At 47.7% G+C, this 25,386-nt stretch overlaps 1 long non-coding RNA gene across 1 annotated transcript in view; it reads left to right on the top strand.

Moving 5' to 3' along the window:
- The first annotated feature begins 9,726 nt into the window (after positions 1-9,726).
- LOC309651745 overlaps positions 9,727-25,386 on the top strand; it is a 29,917-nt gene continuing 14,257 nt past the window's right edge. Inside the window, exons 1-2 of the long non-coding RNA XR_014258354.1 lie at positions 9,727-20,755; positions 21,069-21,775. This is a non-coding gene — a long non-coding RNA (uncharacterized lncRNA). The remainder of the gene's footprint in view (positions 20,756-21,068; positions 21,776-25,386) is intronic.

Here is a 25,386-nt window from a genome sequence, read left to right on the forward strand (position 1 = left end):
AGGGGTGAGACAAATAGCTGTCAACTAGAATACAAGGTAGAGTATGAGCTCTGGAGGACACTGGTGATGAGTGATGGCTATGCAAAGGAGGGAATATTCCCATTCAGCGGATCTGGAGGAAACAGTGGATAAAGTCATTGGAGAGATAAGCCTTGAAGGATGATTTTGTAAGCTGGGGCATTTCTGGAAGAGGAAAAGCCCGCGTGCAAAAACAGACAAGAGAAGCAGAGGCTGTGCAGTGATCATGGGATTCTGCTTACTGTACTATTTTGAAGAATAATCATTGGCCACTTTATACGTGACCCTGCACCTTGATTACAAGCACCCAGTACAGCGCTTTGCACATTTCAGAGAGCTGGTTGATATTTGGTGACTGATAACATGGGAAAGTTTAACTCTGCTTCTCCCATTCAAATTCTCAAATTGCTAAGCTAACCTCTGTGGTCATACACATTATCCTTCACCAACAGGCACTAAATAATACAATCAATGTAACGATTAATTACTTAATTCAAATAAACAGCTAATTAAAGTCAAGTGTAGAAGGGTAACATGGCCCTAATTACTAAGCTGCCTAATTGTTTCCCATATTCCTGGAACAAATTCCTACTTCATTGTCCTTCTTTCATGCAACAAATTGATGGTTTATAATGTGCAGGGCACTGACTAGGGAAATCAGTAATGAGCAGCATGGAACGGCCCTTGCTCTGTGCTGGTCACAGGACATGTCACCCAAATGCCTACACGCCACCTGCCGGTGACCACGACGTGAAGTCACATTTCCTTTCATACCCAAGGTACGATGACTCTGGGTTCCTACCTGCCAACTTACCAAGGGTCTCTCTCCTTCAGCAAGTATTCCTGAGCAGTCATGAGGTTGCCTACCTTGGTGTGTGAATTGGTCCTTCCTGCCCTTTGCTAACCGTTCACTCGGGGGGACAGAACCTCAGGCCAGTGGTCTCAGCCTGACTCCTAACTGCTGCTTCCAGATCACCCTGCCTGAGTGAGGAGGGGCCCGGGGCCACTGCCAGCCCCGCCGGGGTCGTCCTAGCTTTCTGTGGGGATTACCCTCTGCTCCCAGGGCCCCGCTCTCCCAGGCAGGGTCCTGTCTCTGTTCAGCATCTGAGGTGCCACAGGGTTAAGGTTCTGCCTGGTTATCTGGCTGTTTGAGCTCCATCTCCTTCGCCTGTCCTCAGCCTCCTGTGGATGCGGACGTTGCTTCTCAGCCCTCACTCCCAGGTGCTACCTACAAGATGGTCCTAGGTTGACCAATAGAGCAGAATCTCAGAGAATCACAGAATGCTTCGCCTTCACAGAATGCAAGGCATTTCATTAACCCCTTGCTCCAACTTCCTCATTTTACAGAGATTAAACAATTTTTTTCCAAAGCCATACACGTAACTATTTAATTTTATGGAGGCCATTATCAATCTGTTGTATTAGTATACCAGGGCTGCTGTGACAGAGTGCCACAAACCAAGCGGCTTAAACAACAGAAACGTATTGTCTCACAGCTCTAGAGACTAGAAGCCTGAGGTCAAGGTGAGGGCAGCTTTGTGTCCTGCTGAGGGCTGCGAGGGAGCATCTGCTCATGCCTCTACCCCAGCTTCTGGTGTTTGCCTGGCATCCTTGGCGCTCCTTGGCTTGTAGAAGCATCATCCCAGTCTCCGCCTTCATCTTCACATGGCATTCACCCCATGTGCATGTCTGTCTCCAAATTTCCCCCTTTTAAAAGATACCAGTCATATTAGATTTGGGGTCCACCCTCCTCCACTAGGACCTCATCTTATTACTTCTGCAATGACCCTGTTTCTAAACAAGGTCATATTCTGAGATACTGGGGGTTAGGACTTCAATGCATGAATTTGGAAGGGTAGGGACACGATTCAACCCATAACATCTGTCCTCACTCACATCAAAGCGTGCGGCTTGGTGGGGATTCATCTCTACATGCGATTGGAGTCTGTCATGACAAAGGATCATGAGTTCCCGGAAGCAGGCACAACTGTTTTTGGCTGACGTGATCTGTGTTTACCTGAAAACATATGTTGACTTTCCAAACAAACTCCATCTTCTTACTGTCTCCAAAACTACTTTGCCAGAAATGTTCAACAGGGGCTCATCGGGGGATGCCTCTCAGGAAACCCAGGGTGTTTAGGCGTGCTGGGGGCATCGGAACCTCCCAGCCCTCACAGGGGAGCCGCCAACGCCCGCACGCTCTGTGGCTGCCCACAGTTATTCCAGCCTCGCAGTCAGAGCCTCCTCCAGCAGCCGCTGACATTTATTTAGAAACTAATTGTGCTGCGGTTTGGGACATGAAATGGAAAAAGATCGGTTCACATTGCAATCCATCTTGGAATGAAACGGCTGTTGTGGCTCCAGCAGAAAATTGTTCCATTAAGTCAAAGGCAAACCTCAATTCGAAGGACAGAAAGGCCAGAGCCTTGAGATGAGGGTCTCTGTGTTTCAGAGGCACCACTGCATTTTAATAGCACCACAGACCTCATAACGCTCGGGTCCTGCCGCCTGTAGAAATACTTTACTCCCCCTCCCTTTCCCTAAACAGTTAATTCTCAGTTATCCACAAGCGTTTAAACCACAGCAGTATTCTAGTCTCAGACTGTTGGACCCTCCTCTTCTAAGAAAGCTATGCCTTCCTTTCTAACATTTGGACTGTCCCCAGCCTTTGAACTCTACTGCATGTAAAATCTGGACCCCTCATTCAACAACCAGCAGAAAACCTTATAGAACACCTGTTTTACTGCACACACATATACCTGATTTCCCCTGGGAGCCTTTTAGAAATGCAGACTCTTGGGCTCCACTCCAGACCTACTGAATCAAAATCTGCATTTTAAGATGTCCCCATGAGCAGAATACATCTGCTCTCCCAGGGTGAGGGCTGGGTGCAGACCCTCAATAGATAATTGTCAAACCAGTGAATGGCTGCATATCTCTGGGGCACATACTCTGTCCTCTCTCAGCTGACCACCATTAGTGGTCATAGAATGCAAACTACTATTAACATTAATTATTCATTTCCCCAGACCCACTTAGTTCTCTGCAAAACAATCAATATTTTGATATAACACATGGTCCATCTGAATTTCTGAATGAAACATAAATATTTTCTTGATTTTCTGCTGTTTAGGATTCTCTGTGTCATTGTTTTAACAACCCTACAAGGATTGTCAAAGTTAATTCAAACTTTTTATAGTTTTTAAGTTGAGGATTAAAGAATGCTGACCCTGAAAAGGAATGTCAGGATCATTGAGGTCAACCTCTTCACTTGACAGATGAGGACACCAAGTCACGGTCAGCTCATGGCCTTAGGCAAGTTCACCTGCACCTCTGGTCCTGTGCGTTCTAGACACGGGACACCGAATCGTGCTACCCTGGGCTGGTTGGGATGCTGTACAAGGTGTTTGGCCTGGTAACTTCTCACCATCTAACCAGATCGAGAGGACTGCAAACTGAACGGGATTTCGTCTGCCCTATCCTGCTCTCGAAGCTCTTCCCAGAGCTCACTGGTGCGGACTGGGAGCAGAGAGAGAAGGAAATGGGGGTCCCTATCACTGTCCTCACTCATGATAAAAATGCTACTAAGGTGTCTGCAAACTATCCCGAGGACAAGGGACCCGGGCAAGGGGGAGATTTCTGGAGACATCCAGAAACGCTGAGAGGCTCACCACCTCGTTTCACTGAGTTCTTGGAGAAATAACGAGACATCAGAGGTGGCTTTCCTCTCCATCTTCTGTGTGTTTTCACGATGCCAAAGAATCATCAGCAGTAGAGATGCTCGGAAATCAAGCTCCCAGGCTCTGATTAGTTAACTCATTCAACTAACTACGGCCCAGAAGAGCAGAGATGCTAACCAGGTTGCTCCTGCCGACGGGAACGCGGAGTCTTCCCGAACGTCCTTGACCTTGGGCACAGGGACCGCTCTGAGTCCACAGCTCCACAGGGACAGTCACAGCCTCACCACCCACCAGCCACACCTCCACTCACGCCGTTTATTAAACACCCATAGGTGCCCAGCTTGGGCGAGGTGTTCTAGATCTCTTATTGATGCCCACCACTAGCCTTCTTTACTGATATGTGTTCTGAGGCCCAGAAGCTGAGAAATTTTTATCAATTTAAAATGTACACCATGGGACTTCCCTGGCGGTCCAGTGGTTAAGACTTTGCCTTCCAATGCAGGGGGTGCGGGTTCGATCCCTGGTCGGGGAGCTAAGATCCCACGTGCCTCAATCCCTGGTCAGGGAGCTAAGATCTCACGTGCCTCGTGGCCAAAAAACCAAACATAAAACAGAAGCAATATTGTAACAAATGCAATAAAGACTTCAAAAATGGTCCACATTAAAAATAATCTTAAAAAAACAATATACATTGTAGCCAGAGAAGAAACCTGAGAAGACAGGTAAAGGCATAAAAGAGCATCTCAAGGTTGACCTAGCAATGGTCCAGAAATCAATATATAGTATTTACCATATACTCAAAGAAATAAATCTTTATTTAAATCTTTATTTAAACACTTTAAGTAAATGAAAATAGATGTGTTGAATGTAGATTAGCTGAAGCTCATACACACATAAACACAACACAAAACGTCTCATATAAATGTATATACCTGTATCTCATATCTCATACATATTTCGTAGATATAAATAACATCTATGTAGATATACACACACACAATCTCTGGGACCGTGGGTCTAATCCGCTCACACTCCCTATGGATATTCTTCTTGGGCTGTTCCTTGGGCTCTTTCTTGGGTTGTCTTCTGTGGTCACTGATGGCCACCGGAAGTGTCCAGCCAACACAGAAATTCTGGCGGTGAAGCTCGTGGAGCCCTCAGCTTCTCTCGCATCCCCACAGGCCTAGAAGGTTGCAGTGGATGTCAGGTGAAGAGTTTATTTTCCCAGAGAACAGTACTGATGGGGAAAAAAAAAAAAAAAAAAAAATCCACGTCACCTGTAGTGAGTAGGTCTGTCCATGAGGTGGTGTCATTAGTACAACTGAAGCAGGAGGGAATAAGGTCAGGGCGTAGAGGGAAGCCAATCAGATTGATCGTGGAATAATAAATCCATGCCATCTCCACAAACTCCCATCCCCACGTTCGACAAACGCCTGCCCGGGCCTCCAGGGTGCAGGTGATGTCGCGAACAGAGCTTCTCAGCTCCTAGACCAGCCCCGCTGGAGGCTTGGGAGCGGCCCAGGCGAGGGGACACGCGAGAAGCCATGGGCGCGCTGGCTGTGTCCAGTGGGCTTGAGTGCGGTGCTCCCACGGTACCTGGACACCCCTCCGCATTCCCTGGCCGGTGGGGTTGTCTTCTGTGGTCACTGATCGCCGCGGGAAGCATTCCAGCTGACACACAAAGCCTGGCGCTGAGGCTCCTGGGGCCCTGGGCTTCGCTGGCAAGCTCCTTCTGCCCTTTCAGGACACACCTGGAGGCCCCTGCCAAGCAGAGTCCACTGAGACAAGACCATCAACAAAAGCGCCCCGTGTATGGAAAACATCCCCAAACCCCACTTTTTGTGAGCAACTCCTGCTGAAGTCTGAACCACACTGCAATAGATAGTCCCACTCTGCATGGTCTTCAAGAAGAGAAAAGATGCTGTGAAAATAATTCACTACTGAAGCCTTTCCTGCGGCCAGTTTTATTTTCCAGTTTTAGGAAGTTCCATTGCTATGTGGAGAAAAGTACCTTCTCTCTTCACCAGAGAGAGGGGACCGCAGCCTTGGGTGACTCTGTCTGCTATAGGCCAGGCATTTTACGTTGTCACTGTCTGTTTCTCAAAGACCCTGTTCTCCTGGGACCTCACAGAGGGGCAAGTCAGGTCTGAAAAGGGGACAGTGGTACTTGCCTGAGGTCACACATGTGTCAGCCACACAGGCAGTGCACACCCAGAGCTCTTGGGCTTTCTTTGCTGTGTTGCCTGCTGCATAGATACTGAACAAGTGGCTTTAGAATGAAAAGTTGTAACAGTTATATAATAACGCCCCTTAACATTTGGGTGGTCCTTTATGTATACAAAATGCTTTTCCATTGCCCAAGACCTGGTGAGACAAATCTTAGCACTGAGGTCCACCCCCTTCTGCTCTGGCTCTCTCCCTGGCCACCCCCACCATGGCCTCAAGCCACGGATCTCCCCGCTGGGCTGGCCCTTGCTCCCCGATTCACTGCGAGCCTGCTGATTACTTGATGCTGGGAGGCTGCCACCAACGCCAGTGTCCTGGGGGTTCTGGGGTCATAGATCCTGGGTGGGCCTGGGAAGGTGGGCGCCAGAGCAGAGCAGCTCTGTGTAAGCAAATTTGGCCTCTCAGTTTTACCCAGGGCCAGCCTTGGCTGACGCTCAGCAAAACATCAGTGATGAAGGGACGACTCAGCTCAGCCCAGACAACCCAAGAAAGAGCCCAAGGAAGAACAGCCCAAGAAAAATATCCATAGGGAGCGTGAGCAGGTTAGACCCACGGTCCCAGAGATTATGTGTGTGTATATATACATAGATGTTATTTATATCTACGAAATAGGTATGAGATATGAGATACAGGTATATACATATATATGAGATTTTGTGTGTTGTGTTTGTGTATGAGCTTCAGCTAATCTACATTCAACACCTGCCAATAAATGTGGTCTTTTGGCTAAAGCCCTTTAATTTGGAAATTAAGTCTTATGTGTAACTTGCAAGTTAAATTGGACCCAAGAGTGAATTGGATCTGCATTGAAGAGAAACCAGAAATCTAATAGGTTCTGGGGTACCCTGAGTTTACTACATCACAGTAACAACAGTGGCAGACATTTGTTGGGTTCTTACTGCAGACCAAGCTCTGTTCTAAGTGCTTCACTCTACCAACCTCTTCCTTCAGAATCCTGGCAAGCACATACTATTTGTGCCCAGAAAAATGAGGCACAAAAAGATGATGTGACTTGCCTGAGATCCCGCAGCTAGTAATGGAGGAGTCTTGAGTTTGAATTCGTAACCACCATTTGGTACCAAAATGGCCCCTGACCTCGCATGGCCATGTTGGAGGTTGCCTATGGGTTCTGGAGCTCCACCAAGTCCCTGTTATCCAGGGAAGTCTTGAACGAGGTCTGACCCTTGGGAGAAGCCCCAAGACAAACCAGTCTCTGTGGAGCAAATGGAGTGAGAAGTACCATTGGTGGCACCCCACCATGAGTCTTGGATACCTTGTTCTTTTCTCTCTTTCCCATCCTTCCTACCGAATCCTTCCTGCCTTGTCTGTCATTCAGCTAATCGACTCCAGCTCAGCCAATTCAGAGAAGGAGACCCGACTACCCTAGGTCACAGCTCAACTTTGTCTTTAGGTCAGCAGTGGCAAGAATGGGGCAGCATCCATCCTGAAGGACCCTATCAAAGTGCACTCTTTGTCTTAGTCTGTTCGGGTGGCTATAACAAAATACCACAGACTGGGTGGCTTATAAATGGCAGAAATTTCTTGCTCACAGTTCTGGAGGCTGGAAGTCCAAGGTCATGGTGCCAGCATGTTGGGTGAGGGCCCTCTTCCAGGTCACAGACTTCCTGTTGTGTCTTCACATGGCAGAAGGAGCAAGGGAGCTCCCTGGGGTCTCTTATAAGGGCACTAATCCCATTCATGAGGGCTCCACCCTCAGGACCTAATCACCTCCTACTAAACCCCACCTACTAATACTATCAGCTTTAGGGGTTAGAATTTCAACATATGAATGTGGGGTGGACTCAAATGTTCAGACCATAGCACTCCATCTTCACTCTGCCCCCTGACTCGGACCCCAGCCTGCAGCCTACGTAGGTGGGTTGTATCGTGTCTGCCCTTATCTTGGCAATATGGCCATGTGGTTGCTTTTGTACATTGGCCTTTTTGGCCCCAGCACACAGGAAATGAGTATAATTGAAGCTATAATGTGAATTTGTCAGGAACACAGAACACACTCTACTGCACGTGCTCACTCTGACAGACGCTGTCTATCTAATTAGAGGGCTTTAATTATTAAAGCTCCCAACCACTTAGAGCGGCACGTCACCAAGTCACCACGCACATGTGCCTGAACAGCATAGGATTAGGATGAAGCGGGCTCACATCTGACTGTTACTGTGGATCTCAAATTTGTTTGATCATGTCTCATCTCAGTCACGAAGTCCCAACGGTCCTTTCCAGGCCTGGTCCTGCAGACAGAGCTCTGAATTGGCTCAGGTCCTGGATTCTGGTCCTGCGTCTGCAGTTGACTCTTGGGGTCTTTGGTCAGTTCTTTTTTCTTCTCGGTGCCTCCGTAGACCCACCTGTACTGTGTGGCTACAAATATTTGCTTAGGATCATTTTAGCAGCTGTGAAGTGTCCTGGGATCTTTGAATGAAAGACGCTCTATTAAAGCTTATGAGCCAAGTGACGACTCTGGCCCCGTCCGCACAGCAGAGCTCTGCAGGAGACAGACTGGGCCCATTCATCCTTCATACAGGCCTAACTTTATCCCAAAGCCTCACTGTTGGCCAGGGCTGCAGGGCTCGTCAGAGAACGGAGTGGTCCTTGCACTTTCAAAGTGCCCTCTATTTAGTAGGGTTGCTTTTTTTCTTTTTCTTTTTCTGTTTTTTTTAACCATTGCATATTAGTAAAGGTAAAACAACTATCCAAGAAAAAGGACAATCATGAAAGAAGGAGGCCCTCCTCAAGGGAGATCTGTTGATTAGGGCATTAAAAAGGTCAAGGAGGTCATTTTGCCTGGAGTTGGAATTTATACTATTAGCACATTGGACACTCCTGCATAAATATCAGAGTGCCATTTTTGCATGTATTTTTGCAGACTTGTGTGTGTTGGTTCAGGGTGTCCACTGTGCAGGAGAGCAGAGCTGAGAATGAATAGTAGGGTATGTGCAGGGCCGGCCACGCTTACGTGTGAGTAGTTTTGCTTCTCCAACATGGCTCCCCTGTTGCAACCCATAACCCTGCATCTGTCTTGGGGCGTTAGCCTTAGAGCTCGCATCTGCAGCCTGCCTGAATCTCAGGACCCTCTCTCTACCTCCCCACCCCCATTTCCTCCAGGAACTTTACTGAAAGAACAGTAGGTCTCTGCTTGCTCCCTCCTCAGTCCATTTGGTCTTCTTCATCTTTGAACTCATCACCAGCCCCAGGAGCCAGGTGTCCCATCAAGATATCATCCCCGGCTGTGGACGTCTAAGAAATGTGGCACTCCCTTGGGAGTCTCCACTCCCTGTGTCATCAGCAGGAAACTTCGGAGACGCTCAGGCACCGTGGTCTCTAGTATCACCCCTTTTCTGGGTGTGCAGAGCGTAACTCCCCTTTGCTCTCATAGAATAATGCAAACATCTAGGCAGGCGTACCACAGCCTCACACTCCACGGTCTGTGTCTTCCCGTTTGACTCCAACTCCCTTCCCTCACCTCTTTGCTCCTCAAGCCCGGCCACACTGTTCTCCTTTCTGTTCTTCAGACTCTTCCAGGTTCATTCCCACTTTGCACTTCTGCTGGTCCCCGTCTCTAGGACACTCTGCCCACCCAAACTGGCGTGTCGGCTCCTTCTTAGCATTCAGATCTTTGCTTAAATGTCAATTCTCAGAGGTTAATTCCTTGGGGATCTTGTCTAGAATAGTCCTTCCCACTCAGTCACTTACATATTGTACAGCTTGTCTTCAGACTTTGGGAACCATTGACAATTACTGATGCCGTGTGTGAGCTGACACGTCTATTTCTCTGTCCCTCGGACCTAGTCTGGCACCCTCAGTGCTGTATCCTCAACACTATGTAATGTATCTGGCACTTGGTAGACTCTCTATACAAACATCTGTTAAATTAATCAATGAATGAACAAACTAGAAATCTTTGTTATGGATTCCAAAAGGTTGCCAGTGAACTTCATCTCTCAAACCTAACGGTGTCAGGCACTGTCACTGGGAGTCACATCTGGACCCCCTGGAAGGCCACGGTGCTGGACCGCAGCTGGCTTGCAGCATCCCAGCCACTGGGAAGCAGAGGGCTTGCCTGTGGCTAGGAGACCATGATATCTGGGGTGCGGCAAAAATCAGCCTCCAAAACTCATCAGGGAGTCCTACTGGGCCACGACTAGTTGGAGGATAGGCGAGCAGGAAGATCTTGGTATGAAGCATAGAATATAAAGTGGGGAAACCAGCCCAGAGAGAGAGCCTGGAGGGACTCCCAGATCCACAGGAACACGTGTCCTTGGTTGAAGGCCCCTGTAGTTTGGGGTGAGCTGGTGAAGGAGCAGTTAGAGTAACTTGGTTCAGTCCCACAGTGACCGACAACCATTCTCCCGAAGGCGCGAGCTGCCCCCGCTGCTCCTCAATCTGCCCTGAGGACCTGATGCCGCGTCCTGGCCGAGGGCTCTAGGCGGGGCGGGGAGTATTCATTGCTGACTAAGCCTTTCGTGCTGCAGAGTAGAGGATGGATTCAGAGGAGGGGCAGTTCTCATAAACGATCACCAAGGAGGTTACTGAGCCGTTCGGAAAAGAGCTGGCAACGACAGAAAGGAGGAAGAGAAGGAGATGCACGCAACAGGAATTACTGATTCGGAACTGAAAAAAATACGAATTAGATCAGATTAGATGGACAGAATGGGGAAGACGGAAGATGCCATGAGGCCTGGGAAATCTAAGCTTGTTCGTCTGCACAGAGGCTGTCAGATGCATAAGAACAGCGAGGCCGGGGTAGGGTGAGGAGGGTAGTGCACTTGATCTCGGGACAGGCTGAATTTGACAAGCTCATAGGCCCTCCAGAGAGAGGTTTTTTTCCATAAACAGATGGAAATATAGGCCTAGAGCATAAGAGAATGGAAGAAATTGTATTATTTTGAGTAAAATGAGGCTCTAAAAGGAATCAAGAATTTTAGTGGAAGGAGAGGGCACTGGGAGGACATTTTTTTGGTTTTATTTATTTATTTTTATTTTTTAATTTTTAAAATTTTATTATTATGATTTTGTATTTTGGCCGCGCCACGAGGCATGTGGGATGGTTCCCCGACCAGGGATCGAACCCTGGCCTCCACAGTGAAGGCGTGGAATCCTAACCACTAGGCAACCAGGAAACACCCCGGGAGGACATTTTCAACTTGAATAAAACTAATACCGATTAAGGTAAAGCTTGAAGCTGGTGGACAGTTTCTTATTCAAATGGAGGGGCTGGTTTATTTTTGAAATGGATCATGAGGTTTCAGAAATCAGCTTTGCTTCGAAAAGAGAACCCAGGAGTATCTTTAGAGGGGCAGAGACCCACAGATGACGACCCCGAAGGGCCAAATCAGGAGAGTACAGTTCCTCCTAATAAAAAGTTCCTCCTAATAAAAAGGGGACGACGGGTCCTGCTCAATGCAGCTGTCCCCACCATGACCCCCGGAGAAGGTCACTTTGCACACGCAATTCTGACAACATCATGCTCAAAAAAATCACGTTATTAACACTAAACATGAAAGCAAAACCTAATTGTGTTCTCTTCTTGCCCCCAAGTAAAGAAAACCAAAGCGTCAGAGATGAAAACAAGACAATACACAAAGATCAGAAAACAGATCAAACCCTAGAGAACACATGCAAAACCAAAAAAATTAATTACTAACTATGCGAGGTAGAATATAGAAAAAAAGGAGTCCTAAAAGACCCCCCTGCTCCCCCAAAAAAGAACCAAATAGTAACTTAAAATTGTGAGGAAAGATAGTCACATTTCATAAGCCAATGTTACAGCAATGAGAGAATATTCATGATGTAGCCTTGGGCCCTGCTTGCTGAGTTCTTGTAACAAGCTCTGGGCCAGGGCTAAAAATAGCAAGGAACAGGAATAGTCAGGAGTTAGGGATGAGGCTACCAGCCAGCGCTGGTAACAAGGAGAAGGTCACGTGGGGCGAGGCCGATGGAGAGCAGGGCAGTTCTTGGCCAAGAACAGGAGGGGAAGCCTCTCAGGTCAGCCCCCAAGGCTACAGCAGAGAGCAGCACTCACGGCCTTAGGTGGCTGGGCCTCTGCCGCGGCTTCTGCCACGAATCCCGCCCCACAGGTCACCTCCAGCTTCCCCTGGAAATGGGCATCTTCCTCTTAAAATATAGTGTGGCCAGAGAGTGGACTCTAATATTTCTTGAGGGTCTTGGAGGGCCTCCAGTCAGTGTGGACCAGGAAATAGGAGGGGGTTTGGTGGTCAAATGAACCTGAGACACCCTGTGTCTAAAACCTCCTTTGCATTCACATGCTCATGAGCATATTCAAGGCTCTGAGAAGTTCTGCTATTAAAAAACCCAGTTTAATTAACCCCCAAAACATGCCGAAAAGCTAGAGATCTACAAAACATGCTTTATCTTCGCTGCCTTATGCTTATTATTCTGAATAACAAGAACAATAATATTCATGGCCTCCAAATTTGATTTGGCCCATCTGATTGGCTGTGTCCGTCCCCTCTCACTGTCATGTGTTTCCGCTTTAAAGCTGCCTGTTAAATTTGAAGGGCACAACTGTCTCCAAGGAGCTTATCTGAGTAGGGATGTATCCCGGCTGGAAATTCTGAGCATCCCCCCGGGAAACCGAGGTAGTAATTACCAATGTGTTTGTAGAACATCGTGTGTTACAAAGCACTTCGGCAGAAATCTGATTACTTATCATCTCTCACTGTAATACAGTGACGACATGTGGGAAGCTGAGCTGATTCCCTTCTAGGAGTGCAGCAAAACAAGTCTGGTTTGCGGAGGAGTTAAATCAGAAAGCTGAAGATTTAGGGTAACTATAGCCCCACTTTCTACCGCAGCTTCCACCGGTCAAGACTACACTCTCGGCTGCCTCAGAGGCTCCTCCCCCACTGATCCCTTGTCAAGTTTAACCTCTAATTACTTGACAAGGATGCTGGCTGAACAGGTAACTTTATATTGGAAAACCTAAGACTCATATTATTTTTCAGTTCCTTGCTGAGTTATCTGATAATGACACTGTTGCCAACAGGATCAAGTCCAAGTACCTTAGCTTCTCCTCACATTTGACAGCGACCCGGCTTTCCAACTTCATCTCCAATCACTCTCCCACCCCACACACTGCGTTCCCGCTCCCCCCAACCACCAGCCACTTCCTGAATAGGCCTTGCTTCCTCCAGACCCTGCATCTCAACACACTCACTCTGTGTTCTGTTCCTGGCTGTCCTTTCCTTTCTCCGCCCGCAACACCTTGCCAGCCCCGAGGCAGAGCTAGTCACTCCTTCCTCTGGGTCCCCCAGTCGTCTGCACTTAGTTCTAGATAGCACCGATCCTTTTGGAATTGTTTGTGCGTCTTCCGGAGCTTCTGGAAAGCAGGGCCTATGTTTCATCCATCATGGCACGCCCTGGGCCTCGTGCAGTGCCTAATGGCACCTAGACGATGCTTAAGAGACTTTCACTGAATGGATGACTCAGTTAGGCACTGTCTTTGACAGAAGAATCTCTGGGTTTGTGTTGAGACAAAAAAGAGTACCGGGGCTTCCCTGGTGGCACAGTGGTTGAGAATCTGCCTGCTAATGCGGGGGACACGGGTTCGAGCCCTGTTCTGGGAAGATCCCACATGTCGTGGAGCAACTGGGCCCATGAGCCACAACTACTGAGCCTGCGCATCTGGAGCCTGTGCTCCACAACAAGAGAGGCCGCGATAGAGGCCCGTGCACCGCGATGAAGAGTGGGCCCCGCTCGCCGCAACTAGAGAAAGCCCTCGCACAGAAACGAAGACCCAACACAGCCAAAAATTAAAAAAAATTTTTAAAAAGCGTACCCATTACCAATCACCAGCAGTTAATGGAGAGTGGCAAGAGGGAGGCGCCAGAGCTGGCACTGGCCTCACTAAGTGAGGGAAGGGACAGGCCTGGGCCCAGTGGGTGCTTAATCACCATCTCTGGGGAAAGAGGCATATACGAGATTTTTAAAAGATGCTTTTCAAAAAGAGAATGGATTAAACGAGGATGAGAAACAGTGGCCCAGGACTGCATTCAAAGTGAGCCACGTTGGATAAGAAAGGGAGGAAGAGACAGGGCAAAGGACTGTCCGCTGGCCCCCTGCGAGGGTAAAGGGAGATCCTCCTGCACCGCGAGGGGCACCTTGACTCCGAGACCTCCCGGCTGCGGGTCAGGCTGGGCAAACTCCCCATCTTTGGCCTCCCTGGCATAGATAAGGCTTGTGCTCAGCTTCTCCTGGAGGGGAAGGAAAACTCACAAATTATTTGTTACCAGTTTTTCCCTTACTTTTATGATGTTTCCTCTTCATAGTTAACCTTCGATTATTTGATTAATATCACTAAGGAGAGCTTAGTTCATTCTAAGCTCAGTCCACCCTTGTTATCTTTCCTCAGAATCCCTGAACTCAAAGGGACTTAAACCAAATATCCGGACATTTAGCTCAGCAGTGCCAACAGCCTCTAGTGACTCCAGGCAAGTAGGAAAGATGCCCAGCAAACAGGGAAAGTAGTACAGGTTGCACCTATTTTCTTTCTGATATTATCCATATGAGGGAGTCAGAACTAGTCGTTAAATTATGTTTGTTTATAGAAATCACTTTACCTTTCTGAGCCTAAAAGTCACAGACTATTGCAACTAAAAGGGACTTTGGAGTTTACTTAGTTCTTCCCATTTCATTTCACAAGATGGAAAGGGACAGTGGGAGAAGCGGAATTCAAACTTTCTAACAGACTTAGTAGAATTCTATAGCTCTTTTCCTCTAGAGAACTTAGATGCAGTTTAAAGTGCTTTTAAATGACCACCATGTCCTGATTTATTCCTCCAGAAGCAGGACAGCAAATATGAGGGTGGGGACTGAAGTGAGAAAAACACGCTGAATCAATGGACACGAAAAGAAGAGTGATTAAGAAGAGGCTGCCTGAACTTATTCGGATTAATTCCACTCTAAAGAAATCCTCGAACAGAGGAAACACCATAAGATACTGATGAAATAAAGGAAAATACTGAGTTACCCACTCCTTCTTAAAATGTATTAATGAACCAATCCAGTGAGAAGTTTACATGTCTTAACTGTGAATTCAATAAACATCACTGAGCATCTTCTCTGTACTAAGTGCATGGGGATTAGGGTAAAAGTAAGGATGTACATTATGAATAACGAGAAGAGCAAACATTTATGGAGGGCTACCATGTTGCAGGCGCCGGGCTAAGAACTAGCTCATTTAACCTTAATCCTAAGTATGATTGTTTGCCCATTTTACAGGTAAGGAAACTGAAACTTAGGACAGGGAAATAACTTGCCTGAGGTCCCAGAGCTGGCAGGTGGCGGCGCTGAGTTTCTGACTCAGGTCAGCCAGAGCTCCTAACCATTACGCTCTAGTGACTCCCAGGAGAAAGATCCCCGGAGCTTGTAGTCGGACGAGTGGGGCGACTCGGGAACAAAGAGTCCATAATGATAGGGCTTCCCACTGGGAAAGGGGATAGTTAAGGAAGAGTCACAAGGAAGGTAATACTAGAGCAGGAGCTTAAAGAATGAAGGAAGAGACGTCCATTTGGAGAGAAGTGGGGAAAGTTTGCTTCAGGGACTGTGCCACGATAAACAGAAGCACCACACCTGGAGCCAAGGAAGAACCAAATGGTGCTAGGGTCACACCGACCACACCCCAGGGGCTCCGCTTTGGGCCTAAAACTAGATTCAGAAAGAAAACACTCTTGTTGCAATCAGCACGAGGAGTAAGACCTGCAGCCCACTGGTGGAAACTGCTCGTGGCCATCAGCGCTCAGCCTCCTTGCAGCTTGGTCCGCTGTGGCCTCCTCAGGCAGCGAGCCGTACATCGCTCTGGGGTAGACTAGCCTGGGGGCTGTGGAGGGTGAGGGCGCAGCGACACAGAGCTGCCAAGAACCGGGCAAGTCACTGAACACAGCGTCAAGTCAGTGCACCTCCTCCAGGATGGTCACCCTTCCCATAGCCCACGGCTTTATTCAGCCTCAGTGCCTGCAGATGAGCAAAGCGTGGCCGTGGACAGATCTGGAAGAAAGACGAGAGATGTGACAAAGGAAAAGCAGGGTCCCACAGGTGCTATTGATGCCCAAGGCATTGCTTTGTGCTTTCTTAAAATCATGGCTAACACATGGACACTAGTCAACTGAGCAGTCCCAGGGCCCCTGGTAATATTCGCTCACTTCTCCTTAGAGAGACATTCCTTTTCTCTCTTGAAAACTAGATTTTTTCATTTTCCATTTTCTGCCCTTAACTGTCTCTAATGCTCCCTTTCCTTTCTCTCAGTTTCTTCCATCAGCCTCTGGTGGACTCGCCCCAAGGCCCGCAGCTCCAGGCCCAGACTTTTGCTTGGAAGGGCAGCACGCCGCTGTGGTCACGGGCCACCTCAATCTGAATTCGCTTGGAGAGCTGGACCAATGCAGAGCCCTGGGCCCCGCTCCAGACCCACTGACACAGTCCTGCTGAGCTGGAAGCTGCATTTTCCACAGCGCTTCCAGCTCACTTTTTGCTTGCTAAGTTTGAAAATCACTGCCCTGGGGACCCAGACCCTGGAAACCTTCAGATCTCCGATCTTTTCCTCCATCTCTCCCATGGAACCTTCTTTGGTAAATGGAGATGCTGAGAAGGTACAGAGCAGTCCAGGGCTTAGCCTTTCCCCGTTGTCTTGTGTTAACTCGTCTGCCTCCTCTGCTAGACTGTGAGTCTCTAGGAGGGACACCAGGTTCTACTCAGCTCTCCAACCCTGGGTGGTGCACGGGTCACCGTGGACGCTCCACTACTGTTTGTGGAATGAATAAATTGTTGATGTAGCAAACCCTCCTCTCTTTTCTCTTATCCTTTCCTCCTCTCCTTTCTCTTGGGGGCCCCCCTGGCCTTGGGCACAAAACGCAAATGTTTTAAGAGATGGTTAATATTTAAAGGGACAGAGTCAGGCATAGGCCAGGCAACGGCTGCTTGCTCAACTGACAAACAAATCCACCTTCCTCCGTTCTTTCCTAAGCCAACAGGAAGCAGCCAGGAGACGGTCACTCACCCAGCCAGGGCCCAGACCTGCCATCCTCCCCTCCCACACAGCAATTTCACAACGTTGCTGAAACCTGGGGCTGTAAATAGGCTTTATTAAGAAGCCACGTTGGGGACTGAGCAGGCCGGGTGGGTGACCCCTATTTGCCGCCCCGTCCAACAAGTGGAGAAAAAAATTTTAAAGTGTCACTTAGAAGAACCCAAGCCTGGGCAAAGTATTCTACCTTCACCTTGGAGTTCTGTCTGCTCCCCCAGGTTCTGACTGCATTTTAGGGTCTCTGACACATTCTGCTTATCGTTGACCAATATGAAACTTTGTCCTGCTGATAATAATGAAGATAATGATAACGAAAGAATTTTTTAGTAGATCTTCCTCCCCCCGCTCCATTCCTATGGCCCCTATACTTGTCTTGTCTCTGATCTCTTGTGCGTGGACCATTGTCGTGTTTCCCATACCGATTCATGTCCTCCCTCGCTCCAGTCTACAAGATCAATTCTCCTACACACTCACTTTTTTCATGGTTTTTCCCTGTTCAGAATTTTTCAGACTCTTCCCATTATATGTAACAGTGGCCTACAGTGTTTTAAATGCATACCCTTATTCTTAACGTATATATCAATGTGCTACTATGGATTCATATAAAATATTAGGAAAGCTTACTTTCATTGTTAATCTTTGACAAACATAAGTATAAATAGCAGCTCTAATATTTTCTCCCTGTACTCCAATGGATCATTTTGGACACCACTGACAATGGCTGAGATTGAATCATTATGTTGGGTCATCAAAGCCTTCTAAGACCTAGTTCCAGGTCATTCATTCATTCACTCAACATTTCTTAGTGACTAATATGGCCAGGCATGGGGCTAGGCTCAGGGGATAATAAGTAGTTACAGCCCCAATAGATCAGGAGCTTACAGGTGAGTGGAGGAGATAAACCCATAAATAAATAACTCTTAGAGAGACTTATGTATCGTCAGAGATGTTTGCACAAAACCTTAAGGGAGAATAGAGAAAAGAAATAACTTTGCCTGCGAGAGTCAGGAAAGGCTTCGCGAGGACTATGTGAGCTGGGTCTTGAAGGATGAGTAGGAGTTCACCAAATCACAAAAAAGAAAAAGGGCCTTCTAGGCACAGAGCATAGCATAGGCAAAAGACACAAAGGTAATAAAAGAATATGGTACATTTGAGAAGGGACAAGTAGTTCACAGAGGCCGGTGGAGTACGTGGGGAGTGACAGAGGATGCGGATTAGAAAGGAAGGCTGAGGTCAAATCATGGAGGACCTTGTCTGCCATACCAATAAGTTTGGATTTTATCCTGAAGTTAGTGGGAGTCATGGGATGTTTTGACAAGCTACATTCTCCTCTAAATGTGTTTTTACCTGTCTTCCCCAGAGGAATGGCAGAATATGGCAAATACGAAGCAGAAAGAATAAAATCAGCAGTTCCTCAGGGCAGCTCTGGCACACCTTCCCTCCCCTGAATGTGCCACCATAGATGTCTGTCCCTTCTCAGGGTGTCTATGAAGCTGGTGGCCTGGGCAACTTGGGAGGTCCTACAGCAAGGGCCACAGCCGCCAGACAGCAGGATGCGCCCCTCCCCAAAGTCTAAAGGCAAGTTCAAGAATGTCCAGTGTTAGGATGGACGCTAACGAGGACTCACACTCCTCGTCCAGGATTAATGGTTAGTGGGAAGGCTTCGTGATGAGATTCGGACATGTCTCTCGTACACTCTCAGGAGTTGATCAACCCAAACTTTAGTAAAAACCAAAGTCTTGGAATGTAACACAATGACAGATGCATGTAGCGTAAATGAAACTGAAACTGGAGAGTAAGAATTTTTTATTTCTCTGTCTCCCCAGTTTTCTGGGTGGCAGACACTACCATCTACCTTCTCTCTTTATTACACTCTTACTAAGAAACTGATGTTTATACAGTGTTCCCAGATAAGCCTTTCCTCTGTTAGGGTCATTAGTACGTCCAATTCCTCTCCTAAGAAGCTTTACCATAAAAATCTCCTTAGAAGAGTTTTCATTCACTTAGTCAACCTGCATTGCGGGCCGAATGGTTGCCAGGCACTGTCCTTGGCTAGGTTTTTATGTCTGAAGTATTTTCCTTCATTTGTGAAAATGACACAGATGGCCACCTTCTCTACAATGGGTCCTTTGGGTTGTTTTTCCCAGGAGGATGTTAGACTTACCCTGAGCCATCCACAATTTCCCTCCTGTGACCGGGGCCAGGCCATTGATATATACGTTAAGATCCTTGGTCCATGTTTGAGGTGGTCTGGGTTCAAAGACTAGAACTTTCCTCTGCAGAATACAGCTTTACTCTATGCAGTGCTGGAACAGTAGTGTTGAGTTTTAGCCCTATGCACTAACAGAATGAAATAATCATTCAGAGGGAAAACATTGCATCCAATTAGAAATGATAGAGCTCTTTATCTAAACTGCGAAAAGACTTCTCAAGATCACAACAATGCAATGACAAACATGAAGCGTAGCCCTGCAGGGATGTGGCCATTGGGGCAGCTGACACCCTGGGAAACAGCAGGATGTAGCAGACAATGGGCTGGCCCAGAGTCAAGAGACTACTGTGCTGGTCTCAGCTCTGAACACCGGCCATCTTCCTGGAAAGCTCCCACCCTTTCTGGCTGACACAGTCCTGTCAAAAGAAGGTACGAGGCGGTTGCTATCTAAGAACCTGGTCCTAAAGTGTTGTGTTTATTTCATCGTATTTCCACACAGTACCAACAAAAGCAAGATTTATTAGGTCAGCACTGCCTCCTGCATGCTTATATCTGAATCTGGCTGCTTTCATTATTCTAGTCTAGATCATGGCACTGATCTGCCACTTCTCTTGGGAAATCCTTTGGAAGGGAAGAGAATGAAACAAACACCCTTTGCTCTCTGCTATTTTCATCCGGGCTGCATTCTGAGGCTCTTCTAATATCTTCAAACAACGAGTGAGGACAAGGAAAGAAAAAAGGGACATACCAGGGGAAGCAGGGACATGACTCTTCATCAGAGACAGAAAGAACCAGAAACCACTGCCCCACACAATCATGAAGGTTGACGCTAGTGTCTTGAGTACTGCGTTTCAATATTCCCCTCTTCGTAGTGATAGTGACAAAGCCAGCTTACCGCATTAGGGCATTATGGGAGAAATAATGACACAACTTAAAAAAGCACTGCAACAAAGTACTGTTTGTGTGCTAACTGTCACAGGTAACATGAGTTGCTTCTTACGTGGGCAGTAGTGGTCCCCAAATAAAGGTCTTAACCCACTCTTCCTACAGGAGCTATGCCCGGGCAGCACTGGCTAAGAAGGCAGGGTGGTCTGCCCCAGGTCTCATCAATATGGGGACCCAGTGAAGCTCTGAAGCCAAGTTGAGGCTGAAGGCTGGCCTCCGATTTAAGATGACTAAGAAAGTCAGCGTGGGGCTTCCCTGGTGGCGCAGTGGTTAAGAATCCGCCTGCCAATGCAGGGGACGCAGGTTCGAGCCGTGGTCCGGGAAGATCCCACATGCTGCAGAGCAACTAAGCCCGTGCACCACAGCTACTGAGCCTGCGCTCTAGAGCCGTGAGCCACAACTACTGAGCCCACGTGCCACAACTACTGAAGCCCGTGTACCTAGAGCCCGTGCTCTGCAACAAGAGAAGCCACCACAATGAGAAGCCCACGCACCACAACGAAGAATAGCCCCCTCTCGCCGCAACTAGAGAAAGCCTGCACGCAGCAACAAAGACCCAACACAGCCAAAAATAAATAAATAAAATAAATAAATTTAAAAAAGAAAAGAGGGGCTTCCCTGGTGGCGCAGTGGTTGAGAATCTGCCTGCTAATGCAGGGGACACGGGTTTGAGCCCTGGCCTGGGAAGATCCCACATGCCACGGAACAACTAGGCCCGTGAGCCACAACTACTGAGCCTGCGCGTCTGGAGCCTGTGCTCCGCAAAAAGAGAGCCCACGACAGTGAGAGGCCCGTGCACCGTGATGAAGAGTGGCCCCTGCTTGCCGCAACTAGAGAAAGCCCTAGCACAGAAACGAAGACCCAACATAGCAATCAATCAATCAATCAATAAATAAATCTTAAAAAAAAAAGAAAAGAAAAGAAAAGAAGTCAGCATGGATGCTGTAGTCTAGACAGTAAGCTCAGTAAATGGCAAGACAGTCTAGGAACTCCTGAACGAGATGGCCCATGGGCTGGGGTTCAAGCTGTTTCACTAATAGGGACCCAAGTTAGAAAATACCATGGGTATGTATATTTATTTATATTCACAGACTATCCATATACTATTTATTTATTAACACTTATTTATATTTAGATTTATCACAACCACTGGAGGGCTGACCCTACTTCCAGCCCTCTCCTGCGGTTTTTCTCGAGCAGAGGTTGGCAAACTAGGGCTTTTTTGTGCAGGCCAGGAGCTGAGAATAATTTTTACATTTTTAAAGGTTGTTAAAAACACACACACACACACACACAAAGAAGAATATGCAACCTTATGTGATACACAAAGCCAGAAATAATTTACTACCTGGTCCTTTGCAGAAAAGCTTGCCCACCCCTGGTCTCGAGGCCTTATTGGTCTGTCATGCATAACATGATTTATGGCTGTTCTTTCATTTCATCCTTACGGCGACCCTGTGAAGTAGGTAGGGCAGCTGTTATCATGTCCATTTTACTGGCAGCCTGGAACAGAAGCCTGGAACAGTTACATAACTACTCCAAGGTCACGGTCACGGTGGTGAGGCCAGTTCTCCTCATTTTCCATCCAGGACTCTTATCAGGAGATCACAGAGAGAATCACTGACCTAGCTCATCTTCACGGTAGGGGGTGTGGGGAAGGGTTGAATTGCATCCAAATCGGTTTGAGAGTACCGGCTCTGTCCACCCTTTCTTAGCAGGCAGCTCATTGGGGGAAAATATCATGAAGACTCTTTGGAAATGCTAGGAATGTTTAACTAGCCTCGTTATAGATTTTGGCAGGTCAGGCAGCAGAAGCGCACCGTCCCCTGCAGCCGATGGCTCAGCTCAGAGCTGACAGAGGTCCTGCAGTCGGACGCCTGCCTTCCCCTTCTGCTTTCCCCTCTCGTTCACTCGCTCCCCTCTGCGTCCCGAGCGCACGCTGAGCGGAGCAGCTGGAGGGATGAATGCCCACATTGTCCCCCCAGCCTGTCAACGGCCACAGCCCCGTGCAGCTGCTGTGAGGCCCGCGTCCCCGGTGTAAACAGCCGGCCCGCCTGAGTAGTGGCTTGTTCTCTTTGCTGTTCCTGGGCCAGATCTCCCCGACGCTGGGACCCTCCTCCCCTCCCTCCCCTGCTCTGCTGCCCCGGGGCTGAAGAGGGGCTTTGTGCCCTTAACTCAGACCTTAATCCCCTTGAACGCTACCAAGGTAGAGACCCGAAATAAAGACACACATGGGCTGGGTCTCTGAGTCACCCACAGGCAGGAGGGGCTGGGGGCTGCCTGTCTGCCGGGGGCGATCTCGGAAGTTAGGACACAGGTGGTCGGAGGCTGGACCGGGTGACTTTGCAGGGCTCTTCTGCCCTTTCTGCCGGCCTGCCGTGGAGTGACAGGGCGCACTCTTAGAGACAGGCTGCTAAGAGGCAAGTCTGTGCGGTCATTACCAACTCAGTCATTTGGGTCATTTAGTAATTGAGTCCTTACTAGGCGGAGACCTGGCTTCTCGGGAGGGGGGACAGAGAGGGGACAAGGATGAAGACCAGCAGGAGTGGGACCCCGCTGACAAAGTAGAGCCTGAGAACCCTCGGGATGCACACGAAGCCTAAAGGCAGGGGGTCAAGGTCAGGGAGGGGGGCCACAGCACTGAGGGGCCGGCAGGGGGAAGGTCTGGCTCTCCTTACATCTGCCTCTGATTTGTCCTTTGTCCCAGTTCCTGTTTTCACAGTGACTCAAACCTACGGTAAGTCTCCCCCTGCGCCCTCATACAAGTCACCGTCTTCCCAGCTCACCCCAGCGCTGCCCGCCCTCCCTCCATCACTGTCACAGAGGTCCTCGGACACCTCCTCGTTGCAAATCTGCACGTCTCATCAGAAAGAGCACGTTGATCTTTAGCTCTTTTTGCAGGACTTGTCCCTGCCTTGTATTTCTCACGGCCCTTCTTTCTTTGGACCTTGAATTATAGTTTTCAGAGCCCTCCTACTTCTGTCGTTAGACTGAGAGCCACTTGAGGGAGGGACTCTGTCTGACTCAGCAGCACCAACGGTCCCTTGCCCCTAGGAGACATGCAATAAATGTGGAGCCACTGCAGAATTTCCTCATGATTCTTCCGGCCAGATGCTAAGAAAAACTTTTAAAGCCTTAGGTAAGGGCCAGCTAGGGGATTGAAGGTCGCTCTAAATCTACAAGAGATACGTTCTAGTTCAGAACTTTTTTTTTTTTTTAAATTAATGTTCTTCAGGACACTAGGTTGCATCAAACACTAACAGACATTTCCAAACTCCTGAGCAATCCACCCGTCCCAGACTCCTGCCAGCGTAAACACTGCAGCCATGGGGGAGAAGAGCGAGCCTTCTTTTTCTTTCAAAGTCATTCACTTGTAAAGATCAGTTACGATTGACAGAAGACAATCCTTATAAAGGCGCCCGCAATGCTTTAGCTCCAAAATCACTTTCTCAGTCTTGCATTTTGGAGGTCCCTGAGTCTACCTGCCAAGAGGAAACCTGTTATGTCTGCTTATTTGCTGAATCACTGCTGATTTAACTCAGCAAATAGCAACAAAGAGCTGTTTTAATGAGATTTGAAAGTTCAGCGGTGAAAACTGGAAATCATAGCACATCAAACTACCCAACCACCTGAAAATACTGTACTGAAATGTTCTTGTCACTCGCAAGAATTCTGTTTCTGGTATATATACACCAAATCTTCTTTATCCATTCATCCACTGATGGATACTTAGCTTGTTTCCTTATCTTGTCTATTGTAAATAATGCTGCAATGAACATGGAACATGGGAGAGCAGGTATCTCTCTGAGATCCTGTTTACATTTTCTTTGGATATATACCCAGAAGTGGGATTGCTGGATCGTATGGTAGTTCAATTTTTAATTTTTTGAGGAAGCGCCATACTATTTTCCATAATGGCTGCACTGGTTTACATAGAAAGTACCTCTTGATTCCCAACTAAATTAGATTAAGATATGAGCGCTCCACCCTTCTTCTCATACCCTTCTCGTTTTCTGACAGCTGGAATTTGTTTTTACACTGTCAAGGTTGATCATATGACATTTTTTTCCTATAACCATATTTAAGTCTTCTGTGTTCTATTAGTCTGATTGTCAAGGTGGGAAACCAATAAACTTTATTTTAATATAACCTGAAATCGTTAATACATCAAATCAGTTCTTTCCATAAACACTGAGGCAGGCGCTGAGCTAGGATTATACTATGGGCCCAATGTCAGGAAGCATGTGCTGTGCCCTCAGGTTAAATGGATTCCATTCATTACCCTTCCGTGGTAATGTCCACCATGCCACCGTTTTATGGGGCTTACTGACAGGCAGGCTTCACTTTGGTTGAGCAGAAAGAGGAGTCGGGCTGGGAGGCTCTCAAGTGTCAAAAGCTGGGGGCTGGTTACACAGGGGTCTGGAAGCCCTAATTCTCAGGAAGATGTCAGCAACTGTAGAAAAGGGAGCTCTGATATTTGCCTGGAATTTGGCTGCAAAGGCTCCAAACTCAGGGGTGGGTGAGGAGAGCGTGGGGTGCCACCGACGGCCAGTGCATCTGCAGACAACTGGAATTATCTCCTCTGTATCCTCACCCCTCTATCCCCACCACCATTCTGGAAAATGGCTTCCGGGATCTGATTATCCATCAGCGGGCTTTTATTCTCTTTACTTCTTCTGAAAATGTGTTGGGGTCTCTTCTCCACTGTCTCCTTCAATTATCTTGAGTTTTATTCCCATGTTTTTATTTTACTGAGGTCTCTGGAAAGAGGAGAAAACCACAGTCATATGTATATTTTATTTCACTCTTGATTATAACATAGCTCAGCTTTATTATAAAGAAAAATTTCCAACAATCCAGAAAAAATATATATAAAAAGCAAAGGAAAACTCCATAAAATCCTACAACTTGGAAGTAACCCCAGTTAACATCTTGATGAAAATCCTTCCGGAATCTACCAGCTTTTCCTGCTCTGTGTGGAATTTCCAGAGGGAATTCGCCTGTACTTTTATCTCTGAGCCTTTACCCCTCCGGCACCGGTTAAGCCAAAGGTAGGAACAAATAGAGGGGAATGCTCACTACTTTTCAGGTTGCAACCACAATCCAGGGCTTTACTGAAAAAGGAAGCAGTCCGGGTAGGCAAATTTTTACCAAGGGTTGTTTCCTCTTTCTCTACTTTTTCTGCTTCTTTCAGAGCATCTTATGGTGGAAACCTTGCATTCTTTAAGCATTCTTTGCATTTCTTTGCAGAG

Source organism: Balaenoptera physalus (assembly GCF_965194825.1).
Source record: "Balaenoptera physalus genome assembly, chromosome: 21".
Taxonomy (NCBI): Eukaryota; Metazoa; Chordata; class Mammalia; order Artiodactyla; family Balaenopteridae; genus Balaenoptera; species Balaenoptera physalus.